At 36.5% G+C, this 18,173-nt stretch overlaps 1 protein-coding gene across 1 annotated transcript in view; it reads right to left on the bottom strand.

Annotated features, from left to right (window-relative positions):
• The window catches only part of LOC145694625 (cytochrome P450 6k1-like), a 46,399-nt gene extending 28,555 nt beyond the window's left edge, over positions 1-17,844 (bottom strand). The window contains exon 1 of the mRNA XM_081771027.1: positions 17,786-17,844. The gene's annotated coding sequence lies outside the window, so the exon portion shown is untranslated. The remainder of the gene's footprint in view (positions 1-17,785) is intronic.
• Positions 17,845-18,173: the final 329 nt, after the last annotated feature.

Below are 18,173 nucleotides of genomic sequence, written 5' to 3'. Positions count from 1 at the left end.
GTGGTAGTAGTTTAGTAATTTTTAGTGATCCAGGCAAGCCAAAAAGTTAAGGCCCCGCAAGCTTTAGGCAAGCTAAATAGGCAAAGAACCCACAGAACTCTAGGACAGCAAGGTGGTTGTGGTTAGGGTTATTTTATAGAGCTCTAGGCAAGCTAAAAAAGGTATTTAAATTGCCACTTACCTCCAGGCCAGCTAAGTAGGCAAACTACCTTAGAGCTCTAGACAACCTAAGAAACTTGAGCTAGTTTTTTTTTTTTTTTTTTTCTCCTGGCAAGCTAAGTAAAAGCATAAATGATCAGCTAAAACTGATACTAATTTAAGTTTTGCAACTTGTTTTGTACCTTCTTTTAAACAACAGTGTAGCTAGTGTTTTCTTCTGTTACGTGACCTAATAATAATAAATATTTTGCTGTCTGCTTCTTTGTAGTAGTAGTAGTGAAAGAACACATACTTTTATTTATAAATAAAAAGCATTCGTTGTTGTTTATAAACATAAGCTACGTGTAAAATATTACAATATATAACTGCGAGTATGGAACTCGATCCCGCCGAGATGCCATTATAATTATGTCGTTCCTTCAATAAATGATGCTGATTAATTGCATATGCATTACATTATTATTATTAGGGCCGGTCTTGAACCAATTACTCCCAATTGGATCCTGCGCCTAAAGAAGCTCCATGCTAGAATGACGTATAATATATGCTCTGGGGGTTGTTGAGTACAAGCAAAATATTGCAAGTTGGCTGGAAACCTAGGTCCGACGAAAACTGTTCTCAATTGAGTCCCGTACCCATTAAGGACGGCATTTATTATTATTGTTTAGTTAGTGAGTTAATTTATTTTACGCACTTCGAGAGGGAAAGGACTACTTTCTACTGTAAATATTCGTGCTTCTAGAGTAAATAAACACTTGTAAAGACAATAAATAGAATCACACAAATCTCCATATTTCAATGAATGAGATATGGGATATAGATAGCTGCCGATAAACCATTAAGATGCTAACGGATTGACTCCATTAACAAATTCGGAAGAGATAAACGCCCTAGAAAACAGAATTCAAAAATGCGTTTTTGTTCAATAGTGTGGAGTAACGACCGTACGTACTAACAGTACAATCACATAATCCACACTAGCGTAACCTAATAATACAATCTTATAAGCCCCACTATCGTAATCCTAATAACGTCATAATTTTATAAACACCACTAGAGTAATCCTAATAACTTTATAATCTTATAAGCATCATTAACGTAATTCTAATTACATTACAATCTTATAAGCCCCACTACTGTAATCCTAACAACATTGCAGTCTTATAAGCCCTACTACTGTAATCCTAATAACATTACAATCTTACAGGTCCCACTAGCGTAATCATAATAACTTGATAATCTTATAAGCACCACTAGCGAAATCTAATAACATTAAAATCTTATAATCCTCACTAGCGTAATTCTCATAACATTACAATCTAATGAGCGTCACTAACGTAATCCTAATATTACAATCTTGTAAGCTCCACTAACATAATCCTAATAACATTACAATCTTACAAGCCACACTAGCGTAATCCTAATAACATTACAATCTTATAAGCTCCACTAACATAATCCTAATAACATTACAATTTTAAGCCTCACTAACATAATCCTAATAACATTACAATCTTATAAACCCCACTGGCGTAATCCTAATAATATTACAATCTTATAAGCCCCACTAGCGTAATTCTAATAATATTACAATCTTATAAGCCCCACTAGCGTAATCCTAGTAACATAACAATCTTATAAGCCTCACTATCGTAGCCCTAATAACATAACCATCTTATAAGCCCCATCTGGAGTGATCCTAATTGAAGAGAATTATTATTTGATGCTTGTATAGACTACACTTTATTTCAACCTGGAACGTTGAACGTTCAAACATATAAATAGCACATGCCTTTTAATTTTATCGCAGCTTGACGAGAAAGGGAAAAAGTTTGAAGCTTCCTATCCAACATAATAAAATTCTTGCATTTTTAAAGTTCCTTCGGATGTTTTGTCAATCCTGACACTGGACATTCAGTTTCGCATCTCCTAAATATTCATTTAATCTGATCCTATTTTTAAAAGGCGATATAAGAATTATTACATGAAGAATTAACCTCATATACTATACTACTTCGTAACGAGTCAGTGATGCAGTTTCGATGCTTTTTAACTTCTTTCTCTCAAATTATAAACCATGCAATGATCTGCAGTATAGGTGTAAGGAACTTAGTATCTCAAGGGAGAGCACGGACTACTTTTTTGTGGTATAATGAATATTTCGGCATATTTTTTTTCTGAAATGACACAACTGTTTGACAACAATTCTTAAAGAAAAATAATAACAATAATTGTAAGTTAGCAACACTGAGAACGGGACGATTGGCAGTTCATTCTTCCATAAGAAACAAATCCACAACATATGTAATATATTCTGGTGTATTGTCGAAGCATATACTAAGAACATTTCGGATCCAGGCATAAGCACACCTCTATATAGCATGGAAATCCTGGACCAAAGTCAAAATTTTAAGACAAAATAGTTAGAATAGAGCCAATGACAAAATACGCGAAGCGCGCGCCACTATTTCAAGATGTTGTCCAAGCAAGTAGCCAGGGCTTCCGTAAGATATTCTAATAAACATAAACAAAGCAAACCAGTAAGTGCAGGAGAAAAGCAAATAGCTTATGAAGAAACAGCTAGAAACAGAACTTAAGGGGGAAAATATTATCTATATTGTGGGGTCGCGGAGCCAGCTAATCTTTTCGGGGAGGAAAGAGTGGCTGGGGCGACTCCTTGTAGGAATTTTGAATGGTTTAGAATTACCAAAATAGAGATTGGACCACTGGCATTCAGGTTATGGATGGTAGCCAATAATTTACACGCTCCCAAGTAGTAGATCAATCTGACTACGAGAATAAACCGAAATGTACAAGTATGTAAAGAAATGGACAGCTTAACTGATTTATGATGGTACCAACAAGGTGATGCTACACCGAAAGAGAACGATAGCCAATTAATTGACAATTATATGACCGCAGGGTGATTATTAACAAATTATGTAATATAATGCTCTCGTACAAGGCCACCACTCGGAGAGATGGTGGGGAAACAACTTTAGTCGCTAGCTAATTCTAATGGTCACTAACGAGTGACACTAATGAGTATCATCTACGACAGATCTCCAGTTCGTTACCAATCTGGGATCGTATCTCAAACAAGCCACCAGTTTGTGGTAGTAGTAAGAGAAAGGGGTAGGATCGGGTTAGATCCTCACCGCAGGTATTAGTTGTTCACAAGGGGATCGAAGGATCGTGTGTATCGATCTGTCGCTAATAATGACCACTTTGTGATGGTGGTCTATACCGATAATAAGACACAATTAACGCACTGGGTAGCCCTCAAAAGGGCTGTTTTATTACGGGGACCGACCTGAGTCCAACACCAGGGCGAGCTGCGAAGCTCGATTAGCGAAACAACAATTAAATTATAATTAAGCGACTGTGGGGCGCGGAGGCGCCGAGATCATCTCTACAACAGGCTATCGAGTAATGCACTCGTCAGGGGGACAGTGGAGGTCCCGATACAATTAAAGAACTAGATTTGGCGGTCGAATGAGAATGAGACGAGCGGGTTGGTACACAAAGGAAGAGTTGTTTAACACAATGAACAGTAAAGTACGGCAAGTGATTAGAATACTACCACTACGAGCCGATACCTATATATAACCAATATTACAAGTCAAGTAAGATGCTTGAATTAACAACTTCAATTATATTAACAAAGGCGGAGTGATTGAAATATCATCACTATGCGCCAATAAACAATAATCGGTTTATTAAACAAAATAAGATAAATTGAACATTAAAGTTAAATTAGCTTCAGAGGTCTTTCCTTTGCAAGACAGGTAATTACCAAATAATAACACAATAAGTAAAAGTTCAAAGTTCCTTGGGAGGTGATTCCCCTTTTTACAGTTAAGCAGAAAGTTTATGTTGGGAATGCTAGTGATCACTGAATAAATCAAAATTAAAATGACAATGATAACCCACCTGAGATTCGGTTCCTACGTCCAGAAGTCTCGGATTAGAGATTACGATAATCCAATGGGGGTTAGCTTGGTGCTCCTGTGGACATTCCGTAAAACACGCCTGGTAGCAAAATCACTATTCACAAGGGACAACACTTAAGATGTAAATACTCACTAGTGTCTCGAGCGGCAGAGACGCTAAGAGAAGGAGATGGAAAATGTTCCCAGTCGGCCGTACTAAAAAGAGGTCTTCATGGGCTACGTACCAGATTAGGCTTCTCTGGAAGTGGAGACATCGCACACGCTGGGCCACTGTTGGGAAGGTTGTCGAGAATCGTTGGCAGTGCCGGAAGGTAACTCAGATCCAATTGAGAGCGGGCTTCGAAGAAGGACGTTCCAATGAGATTCTGGGCTTCCTGTAGACCACAAGGTGTTTCACCAAGGATGGAGGCTGATCAAACTTTAGAAATGAGTAGGTGAGGTTGATGTGAGTAGTTTTAAATGACGTAACTCCGATTTGAGTGAGAGGAGATTTTATTGGCGACTCACGTAGTCCGGAGACTAGTACAACACAGTTCACAGGTGCAAGGTTCGTATCACTTTACAGGGTTGTGTAGGCAAGGAAGCCGTTAAGAGTCACTTAACTATGGATGACGAAAATCCAACGAAGGAAAAGCAAGTTCATTTAGTGATAATGAGATTGAAGTTGTCGTTAGACTCACTTATACGGAGTGAAACAGTTCCAATGTAAATCTTGCGATTGCAGATTTAAGAAACACACAACGCTGTTGTAAAGTTACGCTGTATAGAGTTATGTGAGCGACGAGGAGTCGTCACGATGAAAACTATTAAGAACAAACAAGCTCAGTCGTCTGCACGTGATGGTTAATGTTCTACGGTCGTGTCATGTTTGTGAAATGACTACCGACAAGATGTAAAGGCCGGTATGGTGGTTGGACTGTAAGCCTCGGATAATGACAAGAGACCTGTGGTTAACAGAGTCCGGGGGTCTCAGCCGTAAGAGAAAAGTTAAGTTCTCCCGTGCGAGGAACGGTCTTAGAAAGAAATTACAAGTCCAACGTCGACGGTAGAAGATACTGTTGACCCCGAGGGGTGATGGGCGAAGGCCCACACCTTCTCGTAGAATAACCCGACTAACTCTCCTGAATAACTTTAGGGATCACTCTCGGAGCGATCCTGCAGGGGACTTTTGTTCTACGCTTATCTTCTTCACACTGTACTGATAGTTACGTGTGGAAATGGGGGACGGTCATAGAAGAAAAGAGAATCTTTTCGGATTGGATCCGGCTTATCGAAAAATTCCAAGATTTACTCTTCGCGCTGCGCAATGAGGTGTTCGGATACGCCCTTAAAGACTTCCTTTTAACATTGCATCATTTCCTTTAAATTTAGATAACCTTTAGGTTTAGTAACCTTCGACCTTGCATTAACAATATGAGCACAGAGATACATAAAACCAAATTTATTGAGACAATTTTGATTACTACAGATGCTCATAGGAACCATTGAGATTGACCAAAGTTTAGAAGGTTGAAAAGTTCATATTAGCAGCTGTAACATGGGAAGTAATTTCTCTTTACTTCACTGACAGTTTAACATTATAAATGTCCAAAATCATAGCTATTTTCTAAATTATGAAAGCACTCTTATAGACGAAGTCTACAATAAAATACATTAATGTCGTTACAAAAAAATGTTTGAGATTTAAGAAAATAACCTCTTGTACGTTTTCAGATAGAGGATACAATTTAATTGATACTCTGGCGTCTCTGTGTTTATCTAAATGTTTTTAGTACTGACGGATAAATTTGCTTTCTTTTTCCTACAAGAATTTATTATATTTCCCTGGAAGTGAAAGATCACAACCTTTATTTATTTAAGATAGAGGGTTGGTTCCACGCAGCTGTGCTGGCTAACGGGGGAAGCTAGACGCACAAAAAAATACAACAAAAGAGAGAGAGGGAGAGGGAAGAAGCTTTTGAGGAAAGCAAAAGATGATTCCCGTCTAGTGAACTGATTTCTCATTTTTAAGAATTTTAAAAAAATAGAAAATACTTCACACTTTCATTTCGAATAATTGTAGCAAACTATTTAATTATTCGTGGAGTGTGGCGACATAACAAAAAAAAAATTTTTATTAGCTGGCGCCACGCTACAGTCGACGCCCCTCAAGGGAAAAAAAATTTAGTTTGATTTGTCAAATCTAAGATTTTTTTTTTTTGCTAGATACTAAGGCAACCAAAAATTTTTGGAAAGGTTGGCAACATTGTAAAAATTTTACCTAAAAATTTTGAGCTAGGTGGTTAACAACACTGATCTCCTATACTGAGTTTGCACTCTGGTGTACGTTGAGTCACATTATCTTAAAATTAATTAATTATAATGTTATATATATATATATATATATATATATATATATATATATATATATATATATATATATATATATATATATATGAATATTTATATGTATAAGTACTGATTTTGACCTTGATTATTAGTATACATAGGCCAATTTAATCAAATATGAAAATACCAATAACCTTTAGGTGACATAGTAAACTTAGAATCTATTCATATATAATTAACATTTCATAAGGAATAAACATACATATTTGGAATCATACTTATAGATTATGATTTACCTAACTCATTTGTAATTCTTAAATTTCATATATTATCTTGGATTGTTTCTCTGTTGAAACCAAGATTAACCAAAACCACTACAATAATTGACTTCAAAAATTTGGATCTAATTACATTAATTAAAACCATTGGTTTTAGTAGCTCTGATATTGATACTAGAATTTATTTGCTATAAGCAAAAAAAAAAGATTATCAAGTTCGGAAAACAAGAGTTTTCTTTTTCTTTTACCAAACCAAAATAAGGAAGTAAAAAGGAATGCTTGGGTGTTTGACCTGTTGCACCCAAACAAAACATTAAGATAACGAAGGGATGTGAGGGAGTTTTACTCACTCCAATACGGAAGTTTTCGTTTTCCATTCATAGTTTCCTTACAAGTGACCTTTGAAAGAATTTAGTCTAGACCTTTAACGGCAGGCAGAATTGCCTTGAGTGAAACTTGATACTTTTCAAGAGAGGTAGGTTTTCCAACAAAAGAACAGAGTTAGAGTGTATATATATATATCTGCTATACAACTAACATATAAGGAATGTTCTTTTTCTTTTTCTTTTCCAATGCCTCTGTGATTTTGGAAGAACAGTAAACATCTGTTTTTTTTTTTTTTTTTAAAGCAGAGCAGGAGTTTTCTGAGATCTTTAACAGAAGCAGAGTTACTTACACATTTTTAAAAACTACGAGCAATTTACTAAAATATTGGTATAAAATTTCTTTTTTATTAGTTCTGAAGGAACACCAAGAAATTACAATAATTATCTAATGAATTAACTGAAAGAGTATGAAACTTTCAAATTTAAACATATCATACTTCATTAAGAAATTAAAAACTTTATCGCTCTTGATATCTATATAGGTTTGAGTATTTATGCAAGCATAAGTCAAATAAGTTTTCGGCATCCTATTGAAATACAATTTAAAACATAGAGAATATGGGTTCATTAATTTATAGTGACGTAATGAATTTGCACCAAATATAACATACATCGTTTGAAACTGCTTAGGACGATGTAGCAATTGAATGAGTTTAATTATTTCACTTGGTCAACACTAAAGAAGTGTTTTATCAATTATACTAAACATGTGCATTTATATTATGCAATCGACACAAATAATACATATTGGTGAAGGTAACAAAAGCTTTAACCTTAAATACACAATTACAACACACAGTAAGATCATTAGTAACTTTAGGATCTTGAAATAAATAAGGAGTATTTATTAAAATGAAGCTCGTTCACGCTACCTTCGTTAATTGAGCGACTAATTTGCCAAGAAGTTTAATAGTTATAGTAGCGAAAACAGTTTATTTTTAACCGGAGAGTGAAGCGGTATTGGTTTTCTAATACTACCAGTAAAACTAATTGGATATATATATTACTTCTTGCTTAATTAACGTGAGATTAGAGTACTCATATATACCAAGGTTATACACATTTTACACATTACAAGGAGATAATAGTAATAACAATTAGATGAGTATATTTAAATATTATACAACTCATACAATACTTGACCCTTAACTTAAATGATTATAGGGTGATATTGGCGAATATCCCGAGAATCTTTAAGACATTGCTTAATTAATGGATTGTTAACTTTTACTTAACAACACGTACAATAATTAAATTAAGAACGAGACAATTTTCTAGTTAAAATTTCGATCTTAGAGGGCGGCATTCTCTATAAATGGAGCACAGAAGTTGGTCACGTTTTCGTAATTATTACTGCGAATTTCGCTTTAGGAGTTTAATGCGTCACAGGTTTTCAACACTAGAGATCACAACGGCATTGAGCTCATAAAACATTAAGAAAAGATTACACATCTACTTAAACCACGGCTATCATATCAGAATTATTTAGCGCGGACAACCTTTTTCTACAAGGGTGGACAGTCATAAATACTTGTTGGTGCATCCTGAGATTTTCAGCAGGAAGTAAAATGGCATATGGATCTAGATTTAATCAATTTCAATTGTTTTCTCGCATCAATTTGTACAGGGGAGCTGAGGATGTTCGACCGAAATTTCACGTGATTTTTCTGGAGACTTTAGAATAACACACAGATAAATGAGAGCATACTAATTTACATATCACTATCTTCTCACACGCATTCCACATTTCTGCAAGAGTCAAAACACTGGGCTTCCTCCTCTTGGCTCATATTCACCTTTGAGCACATTTGGGTTTTCTAGAAGAAAACTGGGGTTTTGCAAATAGAGTTTTGCAACCCGAGGTCGGCAGATTGAGATACATAGCGGACCTCTTTTCAAGGAGCAATCGTATAAAGTGCCGGTCTGGCGTAACAGAGGTTGTCAGTTAAAGAACGACTACGACTGTATGCCTACGCGAGAGGGCCACGATTGACATAAATAGAGCATTATGTACTACAATTACGTACTTCGTGTATTATGATGCATCAAGTTATGTTGCTAAAACTAAAGTACAGGCTTAGAAGTACTGTCGAGAGCAATATAATATACAGGAGATATGTATGTGTACATATCAATCGCACTTTAATAGTCTTCTATGAGGTGTAAGGAGAGTATTCTCGATCCAATACACTACAATTAAAGGTGAGCGAGAGCTTAAAACAATAATAATAGCACCAAAATTGAACATACGAATGGTATTGAGGATGATAGCGTTTTACGTCCGACTTAGATGACATTTAGATTTAAATTAATATCTTTAAATCACTTTGAATTTACGGAGCCATTGTGAAGGAAATCTAACTAAAGATATACAAACATTATTACGCTTTCATTAACTACAATTTCCCAAAATTTATCTACATGTGCAAGCGTTTGTATAAGGTTTTCTCAATTTCTCTACTAACAATATTCATAAATAGACACATTTTCCTGGAATAAATTAACGTTTGCTGTCAGATTCAGATTACTTCGGTTAGTGGATGTGACCAAGAATGCGAAGTCGTTATGCATTCGCAAAGAATACAAGGGGTCATTTAGTTTGCAATACTTGACAAGACGCAAATCTACTAAGGTTGATTCAAGACGCTTTAGGACGATATTTATGTCCACTAATGGCAACATTGCAACAATTTGTACGCGAGGGTTTGGACCCGCAAATGCATAAAGAATAGATGATCTTAACTCATCATGGTGTTCAATGAGATTTGAGAGATAATGTAGAGACATTGTTTTTACTCCATTGAAGATGATTTCAGAGCTGTTAGCAAGGTCTGTCTGAAGATGTAACTCATAGTATTTCTTAAAACGTAAGCCGCGAAGATTTTTAACAATTTCTTCTTGTTCGGGTAACCCGTAAGTTGGGTTGTACAATTCAAACTTAGGTAGGACGCCTGGTTTAGCAAGTAGGTACTTGAATTTGTCGTCACTGACAATTAAATCACTCTCTTTATAAATAGGGTAATGTAACTTATGATGTCCTAACATGATTACAAAGGGATGTCTCGATTTGTTTGTTTCCTAGAGTTTTCTAAATTACAAAATTACTTAATATGAGTATGGTTGACTCAAACAAGTTAAATACGAATCTTATATAATTGCAATAGTTTAAATGCAATGACTTAAGGGAAGAGTGTTTAACTTAAAGATTCTCTATATACGCCTCCGAATTAAATCTAAGTTAGTATTCTAAACTAAGGTTACACTAGATATATCTGAGTTTAAGACGAAAAGAAATCCTCGTAACTGAGAATAACAACCCGCTGATTAATAGCTTCGGAAGAAGGTTTCCGTCTCCCTCTTTCTTTTGTTTTTGTTGGCTGTTAAGCGAACAAGGTCAAAAAGAAAGATAGAGGAGCTTTTCTGTCCAGCGAAGACTGAAAAATTCTCGATGGTTAGGGTAGGTGTCCTGTTACGTCTCAATGGAAGAGGTTTTCTTTTGCCTTAGGGGTTATTTACAAAACTACCACGGCAATAACGACTCGGTCTTAAGAAGAGCTATGTTTTTCTTAACTTGTAGAGTGATAAATGAACAAAATTGATTTTCTTTTTTTTTTGTTTGTTTTAAAGAACAAATAAAAGAAACGTTACGTCAAAGATTTGGTTTTTGAAAAGCTAACTTATGTTATTCAAAAAGTGAAGATACTTTAAATGGTGTGTATAAACTACTCAAAACACACAACTTAACTTAATTACAGAGTTATACAATGAATTATAATAGACCTCAATTTCACTTAAAGTTAATGAATAAATTACCACAAAATACAACCAATTACACAGGTAATTTTCAAGGTTTAAATAATACCCGTAAGATGGCTACCAATTGAACAAATTATCAATTTATCAATTTGAGTTACTGTCAACCTTTTCAACTTTATTTGAAGGAGTGCGAGTAGGGTAGGAATTCTACCGCTCGCCAACAGTTTTTATATCGGGGCCGGTGGCAGGTTACTTTACCTATTTCACCGCTGCCTACAAGTTTTTGGTTTTAAAGCGGTGATAAGATCGAATCCCACTGGTGACCACCAGTTTGTGGGGTCGCGGAGCCAGCTAATCTTTTCGGGGAGGAAAGAGTGGCTGGGGCGACTCCTTGTAGGAATTTTGAATGGTTTAGAATTACCAAAATAGAGATTGGACCACTGGCATTCAGGTTATGGATGGTAGCCAATAATTTACACGCTCCCAAGTAGTAGATCAATCTGACTACGAGAATAAACCGAAATGTACAAGTATGTAAAGAAATGGACAGCTTAACTGATTTATGATGGTACCAACAAGGTGATGCTACACCGAAAGAGAACGATAGCCAATTAATTGACAATTATATGACCGCAGGGTGATTATTAACAAATTATGTAATATAATGCTCTCGTACAAGGCCACCACTCGGAGAGATGGTGGGGAAACAACTTTAGTCGCTAGCTAATTCTAATGGTCACTAACGAGTGACACTAATGAGTATCATCTACGACAGATCTCCAGTTCGTTACCAATCTGGGATCGTATCTCAAACAAGCCACCAGTTTGTGGTAGTAGTAAGAGAAAGGGGTAGGATCGGGTTAGATCCTCACCGCAGGTATTAGTTGTTCACAAGGGGATCGAAGGATCGTGTGTATCGATCTGTCGCTAATAATGACCACTTTGTGATGGTGGTCTATACCGATAATAAGACACAATTAACGCACTGGGTAGCCCTCAAAAGGGCTGTTTTATTACGGGGACCGACCTGAGTCCAACACCAGGGCGAGCTGCGAAGCTCGATTAGCGAAACAACAATTAAATTATAATTAAGCGACTGTGGGGCGCGGAGGCGCCGAGATCATCTCTACAACAGGCTATCGAGTAATGCACTCGTCAGGGGGACAGTGGAGGTCCCGATACAATTAAAGAACTAGATTTGGCGGTCGAATGAGAATGAGACGAGCGGGTTGGTACACAAAGGAAGAGTTGTTTAACACAATGAACAGTAAAGTACGGCAAGTGATTAGAATACTACCACTACGAGCCGATACCTATATATAACCAATATTACAAGTCAAGTAAGATGCTTGAATTAACAACTTCAATTATATTAACAAAGGCGGAGTGATTGAAATATCATCACTATGCGCCAATAAACAATAATCGGTTTATTAAACAAAATAAGATAAATTGAACATTAAAGTTAAATTAGCTTCAGAGGTCTTTCCTTTGCAAGACAGGTAATTACCAAATAATAACACAATAAGTAAAAGTTCAAAGTTCCTTGGGAGGTGATTCCCCTTTTTACAGTTAAGCAGAAAGTTTATGTTGGGAATGCTAGTGATCACTGAATAAATCAAAATTAAAATGACAATGATAACCCACCTGAGATTCGGTTCCTACGTCCAGAAGTCTCGGATTAGAGATGACGATAATCCAATGGGGGTTAGCTTGGTGCTCCTGTGGACATTCCGTAAAACACGCCTGGTAGCAAAATCACTATTCACAAGGGACAACACTTAAGATGTAAATACTCACTAGTGTCTCGAGCGGCAGAGACGCTAAGAGAAGGAGATGGAAAATGTTCCCAGTCGGCCGTACTAAAAAGAGGTCTTCATGGGCTACGTACCAGATTAGGCTTCTCTGGAAGTGGAGACATCGCACACGCTGGGCCACTGTTGGGAAGGTTGTCGAGAATCGTTGGCAGTGCCGGAAGGTAACTCAGATCCAATTGAGAGCGGGCTTCGAAGAAGGACGTTCCAATGAGATTCTGGGCTTCCTGTAGACCACAAGGTGTTTCACCAAGGATGGAGGCTGATCAAACTTTAGAAATGAGTAGGTGAGGTTGATGTGAGTAGTTTTAAATGACGTAACTCCGATTTGAGTGAGAGGAGATTTTATTGGCGACTCACGTAGTCCGGAGACTAGTACAACACAGTTCACAGGTGCAAGGTTCGTATCACTTTACAGGGTTGTGTAGGCAAGGAAGCCGTTAAGAGTCACTTAACTATGGATGACGAAAATCCAACGAAGGAAAAGCAAGTTCATTTAGTGATAATGAGATTGAAGTTGTCGTTAGACTCACTTATACGGAGTGAAACAGTTCCAATGTAAATCTTGCGATTGCAGATTTAAGAAACACACAACGCTGTTGTAAAGTTACGCTGTATAGAGTTATGTGAGCGACGAGGAGTCGTCACGATGAAAACTATTAAGAACAAACAAGCTCAGTCGTCTGCACGTGATGGTTAATGTTCTACGGTCGTGTCATGTTTGTGAAATGACTACCGACAAGATGTAAAGGCCGGTATGGTGGTTGGACTGTAAGCCTCGGATAATGACAAGAGACCTGTGGTTAACAGAGTCCGGGGGTCTCAGCCGTAAGAGAAAAGTTAAGTTCTCCCGTGCGAGGAACGGTCTTAGAAAGAAATTACAAGTCCAACGTCGACGGTAGAAGATACTGTTGACCCCGAGGGGTGATGGGCGAAGGCCCACACCTTCTCGTAGAATAACCCGACTAACTCTCCTGAATAACTTTAGGGATCACTCTCGGAGCGATCCTGCAGGGGACTTTTGTTCTACGCTTATCTTCTTCACACTGTACTGATAGTTACGTGTGGAAATGGGGGACGGTCATAGAAGAAAAGAGAATCTTTTCGGATTGGATCCGGCTTATCGAAAAATTCCAAGATTTACTCTTCGCGCTGCGCAATGAGGTGTTCGGATACGCCCTTAAAGACTTCCTTTTAACATTACATCATTTCCTTTAAATTTAGATAACCTTTAGGTTTAGTAACCTTCGACCTTGCATTAACAATATGAGCACAGAGATACATAAAACCAAATTTATTGAGACAATTTTGATTACTACAGATGCTCATAGGAACCATTGAGATTGACCAAAGTTTAGAAGGTTGAAAAGTTCATATTAGCAGCTGTAACATGGGAAGTAATTTCTCTTTACTTCACTGACAGTTTAACATTATAAATGTCCAAAATCATAGCTATTTTCTAAATTATGAAAGCACTCTTATAGACGAAGTCTACAATAAAATACATTAATGTCGTTACAAAAAAATGTTTGAGATTTAAGAAAATAACCTCTTGTACGTTTTCAGATAGAGGATACAATTTAATTGATACTCTGGCGTCTCTGTGTTTATCTAAATGTTTTTAGTACTGACGGATAAATTTGCTTTCTTTTTCCTACAAGAATTTATTATATTTCCCTGGAAGTGAAAGATCACAACCTTTATTTATTTAAGATAGAGGGTTGGTTCCACGCAGCTGTGCTGGCTAACGGGGGAAGCTAGACGCACAAAAAAATACAACAAAAGAGAGAGAGGGAGAGGGAAGAAGCTTTTGAGGAAAGCAAAAGATGATTCCCGTCTAGTGAACTGATTTCTCATTTTTAAGAATTTTAAAAAAATAGAAAATACTTCACACTTTCATTTCGAATAATTGTAGCAAACTATTTAATTATTCGTGGAGTGTGGCGACATAACAAAAAAAAAATTTTTATTAGCTGGCGCCACGCTACAATATTCATGGATTTGCTTTTTGATTTACGTAATAGATGAGAAAGAAAGTATTTCCCATGCGGATAAATATACTATTCAGAGCTATAACTTGTGGGAGGCAGGAGGGGCAACTGCCTCCCCCAGGGAAACTCCCCGCCGTTCGAGGGGTCCCATTTTGAGACAAGATGTTCTTACTCTATATGCGATACGAACATGAAATTATAAATGAAGCATCAAATAGGTTCACTACATTACATAAGCAAAACAGCACTCAAAAAGTAAATAAATCAAAAATGAGTCGTGGGCCAGTAATATCTTCTTAATAATTTTTGTCATGTACGGAACGGCCCCAGGGGCGTAACTAACGGCTCCGTAGACCTTGCTGTGCGGAGGGCTCACAGGCTCCGGGGAGCCCATAAAGAATAAGAGAAAGATGGAAAGAGGGGGCCAAAGAATTAGAAAAACAACTTTTTCTAGGGGGCCCAAATACACGTACTAATGCTTGTCCCTCCCCCTCCCCGAAAACTTCCAAGTTACGGAGTTGATGCTATTGTTACTTACCAATGCCATCACTTAATCTTTGAGTTGATAATATTGACATTACTTACAGCGATTTTGTCTGCAATTATTTACAGTATCTTTTTAAAAAGTAACAATATACGTTCACCCTTAGAGAAATTTTGTTTCATCTGAGGGCGCTGGTGTGAGAGTGAGACCATATGCTCCAAGTGAGAAGAGAAGCTAACATAGCAGCGATAAGAATATATGCACGTGCTGCAGCAGAAATATTATAGGAGAGACCAAATAACTTTCCTCTTTACCAGTTGCCAACCTCAGAGAACAAAATTGTCGATTTTCGTCTTTAAAAGTATCGTAAATTACAAAAAATTATCGTATATTCGTAGAGGCACGAGTTTTTCGCAATGCGCGATAAAACGAAATGCGTCAGAATTAAGTAATTTTCAATTTCTGGGAGTTCTATGATATTCTGTATGTATTTTCATTGGTTTCGATTGCGCGATAAAACGTGAAATCGGCAGTTTTGCGCGAAATTTCTACGAATACGCGAAATAACGCGAAATTTTAAAAATGCATTTTCATTAATTTAGAAACGCAGTTTTCTGCTGATGGAACGGTAGAACGTGGCATGAACGGTGCATTTTGGGTGATTCGGACACGGCTATAGAGAACATGTTGCACGTTAGCTATCACCATCGCAGTTGGATGGGGAGACGCCGTTTTAATTAGCTAACCAATGGCATTATTGCAGACACCTTCTGTCTTCTGCTACTCAAGGTCAATTTCATAAAACACGTTGCCAGTCTTGTCATCGGCGCTGACGCCAAACTGAACGCTCCGTCACCTTTGTTTGAAAGTCTGCGTTTTAGGATAACATGCTGAAGCAGCTGACGTGTTCACTTGCTTAAATTCATTTTCTTGTAATTGTGCTGATACCTGATACTTAGTCCGTGATGGGGAAATCGCAGATAAATATCCACAATTGAGAAAAAAAGAGTTCGAAAATGATGATTTTTATGTTTCTGGATCGTATATATATCAATGTGTCATTTGTGCAATACTCGCTTTCAGTGGAAGAGGCCGATACGCGTGAGAAACATGTTAAATCTAAATCTGTTTTATTTTGTGTAGTAAACTATGAAAAAAAAGGAACAATTGTAAAAATGTCAGGAAATATCTTTTCCATAAGAGCTACAAAATGCGAAATTTTATTTGGAAAATGCGACAAAATGCAAAACTTTATTTGGAAAATGCGACAAAACGCGAAATATGAAAAACGAAACGCGAAAATTTCAAATTCTTAGTGCGAAAAACTCGCGCCCCTATATATTCGTTATGCACATATAATTATTGTTGAAACAAGCACAATGCTACTAATAATAGGAATAGACTAATATATATTTACTTATCTAGTAGTCTTCAGTTTTGAACACCAAATCGGCCTCACTGTCTTCACCATTTTTAAGAAGCTTTAATAATACTATTCTAAACGACATTATTTCCCCATCCTCATAAACGTAATTTAAATTAAAGAATGGATGCAGAATTGCTATTTGCATGCAGGGTTACCATTTGTCATTTCTCAAATCATTATTGATTTATTTTAGCGGAAATGACTGTTTAAAATCAAGTTTTATAATTACTTATTGCACATAAGCAATTTATTTGCACATTTAAAAACTGCAAAAAAAAAAAAAAAAAAGTGTGCGTTCTGAAATTATCGTATAGTCACCTATTATCGCAATGGCCTTGTCGTATATAGCATTAACCCTTTAATGGGCAAGCATTGATAGCATTACCATTAAAATATTTAGTTTGCTTTTATGGTTGAATCATGTCTTTCTGATCATAATTTCGTATTTTTTTAAGTATTTTTATACTTTGGTTACAAAATACAGGGTGTTTATTTCAAACCAACATTGCCATAAAATAGGTCTTATGTGTAGCTACTGAGCAGCATTACCCTATTATGTTTAAAATATCATAAGAATTCTCTCAGTAATTACCAACAGTTCGTTTAAATATTTTCCTACAGAGGAAGAAACCACAAATAAAAAAATTAAATAAATAAAATAAAATAAATAAAGCTTCTACAATACTAAATTTGACAGAAGTATCTAAAGAATCGGCCCGAAAATCATGTATATGAATATTGTATGAAAGCAATAATGCCAAGTAAACGATTACTCAAGCTATAATTCGTGCGGATGACGCAATAGAATGCGATGTTGCTTGAGAGCAACACTGCCCAATAAAGGGTTAAGGCTTAAATTATCGTATATCACACTAAATTATCGTACGGTTGGCAAGTCTGCTCTTTATCTATCACTAAACATTCGTGCGCGCAGTGACACAACATCGAATTGTACGATTTGTTTTTGAAGGCTGCAAAGGAATATGAAAATCGCTTTAAAAATTGAAAAAAAAAAGAAAAGAAAGAAAGAAAAAGAAAAGAAAGAAAGAAAAGTAGTAGTGCAGGAAATAGATATCTAAGATCATTAGGAACCGCATTACACATACTGAGTATTCGCAAGCACGAAATAGAAGCGTAAATAAGAATAATTATATCAAACTCTACCAACTAAAACTTAAACAGAACAAATAAATAAATGATCCGTACTCACTTCTCAGCACCAGCTGTTGTATAGAGTGTAGCGGAATTGATACTGATAGTCTACTCTTACGCAACAGCTATTATAACCTTGAAGTGACGAAAAAAAAGCCATTAGTAATCTGAACATCAACTGTGACAGTGTTTCTAACTAAAAATTTAAACACATCATTACGAGGAGAATAACATAAATATTAAAATTCACTTGCACAGAGAAGTGGGGCCACGGTGACTAATGCTAGAGAGATTACCTCTGGTGCGTGGGGTCCCTTTATCGATCCCCGGCCAAGTAAATTTGTGGTGGGCAATATTGAGTCTGTGGGTTTTCTCAGGTACTCTCGTTTTCTTCCACATTATCATCCCACAGCTTCCATTATCATTTACTTGTTTTAATTATCTGT

This window comes from Thermobia domestica, chromosome 9 (assembly GCF_964235325.1).
Source record: "Thermobia domestica chromosome 9, izTheDome1.hap1.1, whole genome shotgun sequence".
NCBI lineage: Eukaryota > Metazoa > Arthropoda > Insecta > Zygentoma > Lepismatidae > Thermobia > Thermobia domestica.
This window is presented reverse-complemented; position numbering and strand designations above follow the sequence as displayed.